At 39.5% G+C, this 10,356-nt stretch overlaps 1 long non-coding RNA gene across 1 annotated transcript in view; it reads right to left on the minus strand.

The window, feature by feature from the left end:
* LOC116281484 (uncharacterized) overlaps positions 1-10,347 on the minus strand; it is a 32,308-nt gene extending 21,961 nt beyond the window's left edge. Inside the window, exon 1 of the long non-coding RNA XR_004190931.2 lies at positions 10,144-10,347. This is a non-coding gene — a long non-coding RNA (uncharacterized lncRNA). The remainder of the gene's footprint in view (positions 1-10,143) is intronic.
* Positions 10,348-10,356: the final 9 nt, after the last annotated feature.

Here is a 10,356-nt window from a genome sequence, read left to right on the forward strand (position 1 = left end):
CCAGAATTAGCTAGAGCTCAGTAAACATTCCAGCCGCATTCCGGCCGCGCTCCTGACTAGTTGTGTGACTTCGGGGAGGCTGCTTAATATCTTTTATCCTCAACATCCTCATTTCAAAAATAGGGTTAAAATCTGTCTCATCAGGTTGTTAAAAAGATCAGATGAGACTGTATGCAAATTTATGCATAATAGATTTCAGCTACTAAAATTATCTGTATATAACCATTTGACTATTTTCATTCTCACAAAGGTATTACTATCATTGTTGAGCTCCGGAAAGGTGAGCACACATGGAAAGGTATTCCAGACCAAGGGAGCACAATGTGTGACATCAGAGTTATTGAAGTGTCTCCAAGGACAGAGGCAGGTAGGGACAGAGGAAAGGGGTGTGGATATCCTAGAGGCAGATTAGGAAGGACCTGCCACCCAGGCCAGGGAGTATGGTCCTTATACTTAGTCCATGAACAGAAGCTATATTATTTAGCCATTTATATACATACAAATTGTTATTACATACAATATATTACATGTATTATATATATTTCTAATTGTCTTTCTTACAGTAGCTTCACCTTTCATGCCAGGTTAGTCTTGCCTTTCCCCCATCCCCCTCCCCAAGCTCCCAAAGCATTCCATTCCTATCTCTCTGTTACGCATTATTTATAACTTGGCGTTGTAATCACTTGTTTACAATCCTGCATCTCCAGTTAGACAGGAGCTCCTATAGATTCTGTCCCCTACCTCCCCCTATATTACAAAGAGGTAGAAAATCCTTAACAAATATTTAGTGAATAAATAGCTACATTTTCGCATGACAAAGAAGATACTGTGAGAGGATGCAGTCCATGGTAGATGTGTTTCAACATGGAGAAAAAGAAGAAACCAAGAACTGAATGATTAGAAGGAGGAACAGGATGAAAGGAAAGACAGACCGAAAGCTCTGGCAGATGCAGTGGTGGGGGCGTCTCCAGGCAAGATCACCTGAAAGGTCTGGCTAGAGTAACCTGGGCAGCTACCGTGCTATCAATCTTAATATACTACTACATCTAGAAAGTGCAAGTTCTGTATATGTCACTATGGAAGAAAATCTAAGATCTGTTGTTTGAGAAGAGAAAGTGGTAGAACAATGTGCATATCCTAAGTGTGTGTGTGAATACATGTGTGTAAACATAGACATATTTATATGTTGTACACGCGTGAGGTGAGACCAAATACAAGGTCGTCTCCTGGAGCAGAGAGTTCCTTTTCATCTTATAAACTTCTATTATCTTTTATTTTAATATCACATACATGTATTGATCTACTCAAAATTTATTTTTAAAGGAATCTATATAGTGAAATTTTAGAATGCACTTCTAAGTTAAATTTTAAAAAAGGAAGCCATATGTAGGCAAGGAATAAAGGTCTGGAATGACAGATTCCCAAAATGTGGATGGCATAGCCATTTTCTGTGGGTATTTTTAATTTTCTCCTTCTCTAGTATTTTCTGTCTTGATTTTCTAATTTTGCCAGGACCTCTTTTCCCACAGCTCAGTCCTCAGGAGTTTTCTCTCTCTGCATACTCTTAGTGATCTCATTGAAGTCTCATGCTAAGCAAATTTATATATCCAGGCTAAACCAGAGCTCCAGACTTAAATATACAACTGCTTACTCAACATCTCCACCTGAATATCTAAACATCATTTCAAACATACCTCAAAATGAACTTCCTGCCCTCCTTGGCTTCCAACACACATGCCTTCCCATCTTAGTCTATGGCAAATCTTTCCCTGCAGTTGCTCAGGTCAAAAACGTGGGAGTTGATTCTTGACTCATTGTCCCACACCCCATATCCAACTCTCAGTAAATCTTGTCAGTTTTACCTTCAAAATGGATCTAGGTTTTGACCACTTCTCACCTTCACAGCTGCCATTCTGGCCCAGGCACCATCATCTCGCACATGGGTTACCTGTGATCTCCAAATTGGTTTCCCTGTTTCCCCATTTTACTCCCACAGTCTATTCCCAACAGCAGCCTGAGGTAGTGATCTATCAAAATGCAGGCTTGATCATGTCACTCCTCTGTTCAAAACTCTCCAGATGCTTCTGTTTCTCAAAGGGAAAAAAAAACAAACCCTAAAAATGGCCCACCAGGCCCCATACAATCCCCACCTCCTTCCCGCCCTCCCATCCACAGTCTTTCTCTCCCACCTCATCACTTCTTGCCCTTTCCCATGCTCATCCCTCTCAAGCCAGTTTGACTCCTCCCTCTACTGGTCGTTACATACCAAGCGTGCTCCCACCTTATGCCATTGCACTGGTTCCAGATTTTCTCATGACTCATCCCCTTCCTTTCTTCAAGTCTTTGTTCAGAATTTACCTGCTCAATTAGGCCTTCCTGTACCTTCCTATCTAAAATTGCAACTGTCCCCACAACCCTACTCCCTTTCCCAGGTCTGTTTTTCCACATACTTATTCTTTCTATTCCACAGAAGTGATTTGGTTATTACAGCTATTTTTATAATCTGCCGTGCTTACATCCGTAAGAATGGGGATTTTTGTCCGTATTGTTCACTGAGCCTAGAAAAATATTTGCCATATAGTAGATGCTCAATAAATCCATGTTGAATGCATAAGCTTATATTATTTGTGTAATAAAGAATAATTTAAAAATAAAAGTTACTATACTGAATGAAGGCTACAAGTATCTACTAATTCATAATTTGAAAGTTTCTGAAGGCACAGAAACAGTATATTTTGCTTTTAAAAACCCTTCCATTTTTGTCATCTTAGGAAAAAATATTTCTGGGTTTTATTTATTTGTTTTTCCTATTTATCAGGACTGACGTAGAAAAAGGCTTTATTTTATTTTCACTCCGGGTAGGGGGAGTAATCCATTTTGTTTCAGGGGTTGCATTTTCTACCGCAGGCAGCGCTGCAGACGGAAGAGCAACAGCAGTTAGGGTTAAACGACAGGGGTGCCCATCTCCACCACTGCACTCGCACTGGACAAGAACCTTAACCTCTCTGAGCCCCCTTTTCCACCTCTGCAAAATGGGAATGATACCTACCCCACAGAGAGGATTAAACAGGATCAGAGCTAATATTTGCTGGGTACTGACATCACAAAGTGGATAAAATCATGCCTGTTTTCACAGCTTAGGAAACAGGGACCAAAGGTCATCCAACTAGTCAGGTGGCTGAGTCAGAAGGCTGTTCTCCAAACAGTTAAGTCTGGGATTCTTTCCCCTCCAGCTTCCCACCTCTCATCTCTGTGGAAGAGGATAAAAAGTGGACAGTGTCTGAAGGCCACTAAGTGGGGACTGGAGTTTGGCTCTTCCTTTAGCACATGAGAGACTGTCACCCTGAGCAAGGCCTTTGGGAAGTGCACTGGCCACGGCTGGGTCCTGCGTGAACCACCTCAGGTTATCACAAATCCGAGCCAGTTACACAGAGTCAGCAGTAATTCGGGGCAACATCTCTCCCACTTCTCCTTTTCTTTTCATGTAGATAATTATGCAAAGTAAAATTCATCTCCCTTTGACTTTTCTTCTCAGGTCTCAGCTCAGTTACTTCCGCTCCAGAAACTTCTTTGTCATGCCTATACATGAGTACTCCTTAATTCTCTTCCACCTCCCATTAACTCTCATCCGGTTACCTCAGGTAAATCTTTTCTCCTCTTTCTGACATTCTTTGTTGCATCTCTAAACGCTGTAACAGCTCCATTCTGGTTGGTAAGCATAGAAGCAGTATACAAAATACACCTCACTTAGGGCGAAGACCTGCCCCTTCCCTTTGAATTTTTCGAGGCTCAGTGAACAATGCAGTGTCCACTCTTGGATGGTCATCAGATGTTCCCTTCTGAATCCTCTCCCGGGGCTCACTGACCTCTTTAAGTAAACCCACGTAGCCGTGCTGTGCAGTGCCTGATGCGGCTGTGGGCTGGCCCAAGCCCCAGTTCTGTTACTTCCTAGCTGTGTCACTTTGGGCAGCTGTTTAACCCTTGCCCCGCTTTCCTCATCTGTAACGTGGGATATAAGAAAATCTACCTCCTGGGGTTACTATGAGGATTAAATGGATTAACTCATTTCAGTTACCTTAGAATAGCTTGTGGGACAGAGCAGGAGCAAAATAAACATGGGTTACCAACACTTCTTCCAACATGAATATTCAAAGTTTAAAAACTTTTTTATTTCTCACTCTTTAAAATATTGTTATCATAACAACTTTTAAAAGAAATCCTGTTTTTAACTAAAACTGCAGCAGTTCAGTCCGATAATTAAATATACTCTTACTAGGAAACCTGAAGATGTGACTACCACTCAGTGCTGTTTCTATGAAAAAACTTACTTTAAATTCAGAAAGATTTATAAATGACATTTTGAAGTACATTTTATCTGGAAGGTAGGGAATGCTTATATTAAAGATGCAAATGTACATAAAACTATGACATCAGAATTAATTTACCAGAAAATCCTTTACTTTTTTGAAACCAGATTTATTTCACAAGCAATTCACCCATTTCTGTTGCCACAGCTGCTGTGGCTCAGGCACCTCTGAAAAGTATAAATCAGAGCTGATGGGGTTTAGAACCTCCTTGCTTATTTACGGTTTGGTTTTTGCAACCAGACTCAATTTAGGCTCTACTATCTACCCTTGCTCACAGGGTCAGTTTCCTGAAGATAAGTTACTCAGCTGGGGCACTGTGATCGGCAGAGGTAGAGTACAGGGAACAGCAGAGTTAGACTTACAACAAGGAAGCCGACCCTACCAAACTACTTCCTTTTCATCCCTCCGAAGGGAACACCGCTGGGCCCTGTAGACCTGGGGGAGTTCTGTTTATTTTGGAATTAATGACAACCACAAAATACCTGTTGGTAAGATTGCCAGATTTATAAAGCAAAATACAGATGACCAGGCAGACTATTTTTGGTTTATCTGAAATTCAAATTTAATTGATCATCCTGTATTTAATCTGGTCACTTTATTTGTTGGAAATGAATTATCTCGACATATCACTGCTCTCTCTCTCTCTCTCTCACACACACACACACACAGAGTTTCCATACTTTAAGGAAATAACATGTGTTCTGTAAACAAAGTACACCAATTTGTATTTACCATCAAAGTTTTGGAAACTGCTTGAATTAAAGAATGACCACGGGGGTGGGGGGGTGGGAAGGGATAGACTGGGATTTCAAAATGTAGAATAGATAAACAAGATTATACTGTATAGCACAGGGAAATATGCACAAGATCTCATGGTAGCTCACAGAGAAAAAAATGTGACAATGAATATATATATTCATTGTATATGAATATGTATATGAATATGTATATGAATATGAATATGTATATGTATATGTTCATGTATAACTGAAAAATTGTGCTCTACACTGGAACTTGACACAACATTGTAAAATGATTATAAATCAATAAAAATGTTAAAAAAAAAAAAAAAGAACGACCAGTAATTCTCATTTGTTTTCAAATTGAAGAAGAAATCTATAATCACATGTAAGTATCTTTTATTTCTTATTTTGGCTCTGTACAATTACAGAAATACGCAACAGAATTGTTTATTTTAATTCATTTATGTTTTCTTTTCTGAAAAGTTAAATGGAACCCGGTCTCAAGCAATTTAATATGAGATAATACTGCCACCTGGAGATCAGAGGTAGGTATGACTAAGAATCAGTGTAATTTCTAATTTGAAAATTAGTCATGTGAGTTAAGGTAACACCTAATTTAATTAATAATACCATTCTGCCACTTGCCATCATATAACTCTAGTTTTCTCCTCATTAGTCACTCATTTTTATGAACATTTTCTAAGTTTCTATTCTATGCCGGCACCATGCTAGACCTTGGGAACAGAAAGTTATATAAGACCCAGTTCCTTCCTTCAGGTAGCTCACAGACCAGTGGGAGAGACCAGCGGATTACCAGGTGTCATCCCAAGTACCCTTAACCTTCAAGGTTAAAATGAAATTAGTATAAACCTCCAATCTTCATATAATGGAAAATTCATGTCTCGCCCTCTTTCTAAGATTACAGGGTAAACTTATTTGTAATTTTCCCGTTCACCTTGGACTCTAGGCTCCTGCTTCATGTGATGTAGCTCAGTTATGGACTACTCTACTGTTTCATACATACTGCCCTTGTCCTTTACCAAAGCTCCAGAAGATGCACAATACAACACTTGACCCTTGATTTCCATAATGATTCATCGACACAAAGCCTGTAGGAGATGTATTCTGATGTTTAGAAACACGGAGGACTTGTGTGTGTATGCGTAATTAGAGCCACACTAACAATTATAAATTGAATTCATTGCTCTTTGTTAAAGTCCTTCTTCTCTCCATCTTGACTCTTTCTCCCTCTGCTCCCCCGACAGTGGACAATTTCTCCCACTTTATTATACAGAAAAATTCAGCTTTCTCAACCTTATATTCCCAAATTCAGCTTCCTGCCCACTTGTGCACATCCTACTCTCATTATTGTATTATGACACACATGGGCCACCTGCCTAGAATCTCATCCTTTTTCTTGCCCCTTAATAAAGATTCATTTCCCCACTGTCAGGCATTATGGTAACTCCTTAAAAGGCAGAGTGGTAACAGCTTAGGTTTTAAGTAACATTTTAAAATGTCCTTGTTAGAGATATAAACAGTGTTAGGAGAGCCATTCTTGCTCTTTACCTTCTTCCCTCCCTCCCTCCTTCTTCCCTTCCTTCCTTCCCTCGTCTTTTTTCTACTATTCTGCAAGCTATCCCTACAGGTATTTCTTAGCAATCTTGTAGTACTCCATGATAATACTGCTACTTGAACTAAAATTCAACAAAAGGAGAAAAAAACTGATGGAAGGATTGTAATACACTATCGCTAATTTGCTGGCCCGTGGTACATTTTGTTTTCCGGTTAAGCTTAAACACAGCCTTCTTTGAAAGCTGGGATGTTCCAATGAGAAGAACTTGGAGAAAAGATATTGGAAGATTGAATCATCCTCATATCTTGCTGATAACCATTCCCTAATCTTGTTAACAACTCGTGGCCTTAGAAAGGAAGTGTGAATATGAAATTGAATTCAAACATTAATTTTGTGGAATCACATACTGAAACTATATCAAATATTAAGTTTTTAAAATAATCACTCAGGCAACAGGCAACAATTTCGCTAAGCTTCAGGATTAGTTCCTTCATCAGATCCTGTGGTGTGAAGGCTTGGGTACCAAAACACAAATTGCCCAACTGAAAAAAAAGAGCACTTGCCTGGGTATTAGTGATGCCATCTGACTGGCATTATGACTGGGCCTAGATCTATAGATTTGGGGGTTAAAGAGAGATTATGTGAATCACTTCCTTTCAGAAATAAAATCAGAGAACTTCATTCATAACACATACATTTATTGAGCACCAAACTTACATCATGTTCTATGTAATGTACAATGCAATGGTCTTAAGATACAAAAATTAAAACATAGTATCTGCCCTCAAGGAACTTAAGGCCTGTTGAGGAAGACAAAATCATCAAAGGCCATATATGTGAGAATTTTGTATATGTCTAACTCTGTAACTTTTCAAGTCTATTATCTACCCATTATTTGTTTACTCAAAGCAGTTAGCAGTAAGATACTTACAATTATAAAGACCTCTGTGTTTATTTTGAGACCCTCCACTAATGCTTAAGATGTACGTCTTAAAAATCCAGACCATCACACTGATTGGCATTCTTTCAGGCCCCTGAATATGACAAGCTCATTTCTGCTTTAAGGCTTTTTTACTAGCTGTTTCCTAAGCCAAGCATGCAAAGCAGCGTTGAATCTGATCTACCTTGACCTAGGCATTCTGGCACGGGAGGAAAAGGAGGTGGAGGAATACTTAGCAAATGATGAATAAGCTTCCAAGTTAAAAAATCAAAAACCAAAATCTCTTCCTTAAAGAACCACAAAGGACCGATAAGGGGGTGACTCTTTTCCAGGCACTGAGATAGAGAAGCCATTTGCATCGGGTTGACATCCCTGCCTTTTCCTTTAGAGTGTCACCTCCACGGGAAAGACAATGCAAGTTTGTAGCTCAACAAATGACGATGTACAACAGTGGCTTCCAAACCCATTCCTCATCTGAGGACTTCACAGAAAAATCTGATTCAATAAAATGTAAAAAAAAAATTATGATGCTTGTGATGCTATCGGAAATTTGAACACCAACTACATATTTAATATTAAGTAACGACTGCTGTTTTAGAAATAATAGTGATATTGTGGTTAAGTTTTTAAAAATCTTTGAGGGATCCATACTGAAATATTATGGATTCAGTGATGTCTTGGATTTGCTTCAATGTATTACTGGAGAGGGGAAAATGTCAGGGGAGGGGTATAAGTGAAATAAGATTGGCCATGAGTCAACAGCTAGATGATGGATACATAGGGGTTTATTACATTATTCTGTCTTCTTTGGTATATGTTTGAAATTTTCCATAAGAAAAAATATATTTGAAAATATCCTATAGAGTACGTTAGTAGTGGGGAGAAAAGTGGTCTTGTTGATCACAGCTCCTATCCTGGAAATATAGACTGTCTTTAGGAAGAAAGTGATTAGAGTAATTTACACAAGGTGTGCACTTAACAATCCGAAGCAGAGATTTCTGCAGTATAAAGGAAAATCTAGTAAGTCTCAAAGACAATATTTCTTTCAAGAACTCTAGATTTCAAATAAAAGAAATCACACTCAAAATTGTACTTCTATGATTATCTCATGGCGCTCTGTTCCTAAATCAGTACAATCCAGCCACACCGACCCCTTGCTTCCTCAAACGTGCCAAGCTCAATTGTGCCTAAAGATCTGTGGTTTAACCATATCCTTTGTCCAAGGATGCTCTTCCCCCAAAATATCCCATGGCTGGCTCTTGTCTTTTATTCATATCTCAACCCCCAGTTGCCTTTTCAGGAAGGCCTTCCCTGGCACTCCATCTTCAGTATCCCACTCCTTACAATAACTCACTATGACCTTAAGCTGCAAGCTCAGCTAATCCAGATAAGACAATTCAGAGATGAGTTAAAAGACACTGAGAAAACATATTGAGAAGATTGTACCCTACAGCACTGTTTGTAACAGTGTAAAATGGGAAACAACCCAAGCATCCATCACTATAGGAATTCTCAAATAATTCGTGGCAAGCCTATTTGACAGAATACTATATAGGTAAGACAAATGAAGTCCAGCCATCTGTATCAATGTGGATAGATCTCAAAAACATAGAATTAATTGGGTGAGAAATCAAGTTGCAGATCAATACACAAAGTACAATCGCATTTGTGTAAAACTTCAAAAGCCCAAAGCATTCTATATATTGTTTACAAATACATAGTAATAGGGAAAGTACAAGAACGTAGATTAGCAAGATGCATGTCAAATTTAGTTGCCCCTCCGAAGGGAAACAGAGTGGCACTGAGAATAGGTGGCACCCGCTTTATCTGTAATGTTCTATTTCTTTCATTTAAAAACATAAAAAGGCAAGACGTATGATCTGTTCATTCTGGATAGTGGGTACACGAATATTTCCTCTCTTTTTCTTTTAAAACATTTCAGAATGTTTTAAAAATAGAGGGAGGTGGCGGTAGATGAAGATCCCATACTAGAAACCAGGATAACTGCGTTCGTCCTTGCTCTGCCTCTCCGGCACTGATAAAATCTCTAGATACGGTTTTCTCATTAGCAAATGCGGGAGAAGTATGTGGTGCTCTCCAGGCTCTTTAGTCTAACGGTCTGTGAACCTAAAACCTCCTCACCCCCAAAACACACACGGGGAAGGCTATCCAGCTAGGGAATAAAAACATGGATTCTCCCTTTATTTAGGATAGTTCTCTCTCTCTCAACCCTCAATTCCTTCTTCAGAGGCAGTTTGTGTAGTGAATAACTGTCTCGACGACAGAGAGACGTGAATTTATTACCCTTGGTGAGTGTCAGATTCCTCACTTCTAAAACAGGGGTTCTAACACCTACCTCATAGATTGCAGTGAGGTTTAGAGACAACGTCTGTCAAGTGCCTTAACAGTAGCTACTTATAATAGGAGGAAAAGAATTTCATTTAGGAACTCAGCATCGGGGGTCGCTAAACAGAATCACGGTTTTTCATGCTGCCTTCCAAGCTAAGGTTGGTTTACCTTGCTAAATCCCAGCGATGCATTGGAAACAATCCGGAACAGTTGCTATGGCGACACTGGTTCCGCCTCCAAGGTTGTTCGAACGGCATGCTGGGAACTGTAGTGCGTGAGACCAGACACTCGCGGAGGGGGAGGGGCAGCTTGTGGAGGAGGAGGGGCAGCTTCCGGAAGGGGTACTACATTTCCGATTCTTGCCTCCATTTGCGAACCTTA

The sequence above is a fragment of the Vicugna pacos genome, chromosome 8 (genome assembly GCF_048564905.1).
Source record: "Vicugna pacos chromosome 8, VicPac4, whole genome shotgun sequence".
Classification (NCBI taxonomy): domain Eukaryota; kingdom Metazoa; phylum Chordata; class Mammalia; order Artiodactyla; family Camelidae; genus Vicugna; species Vicugna pacos.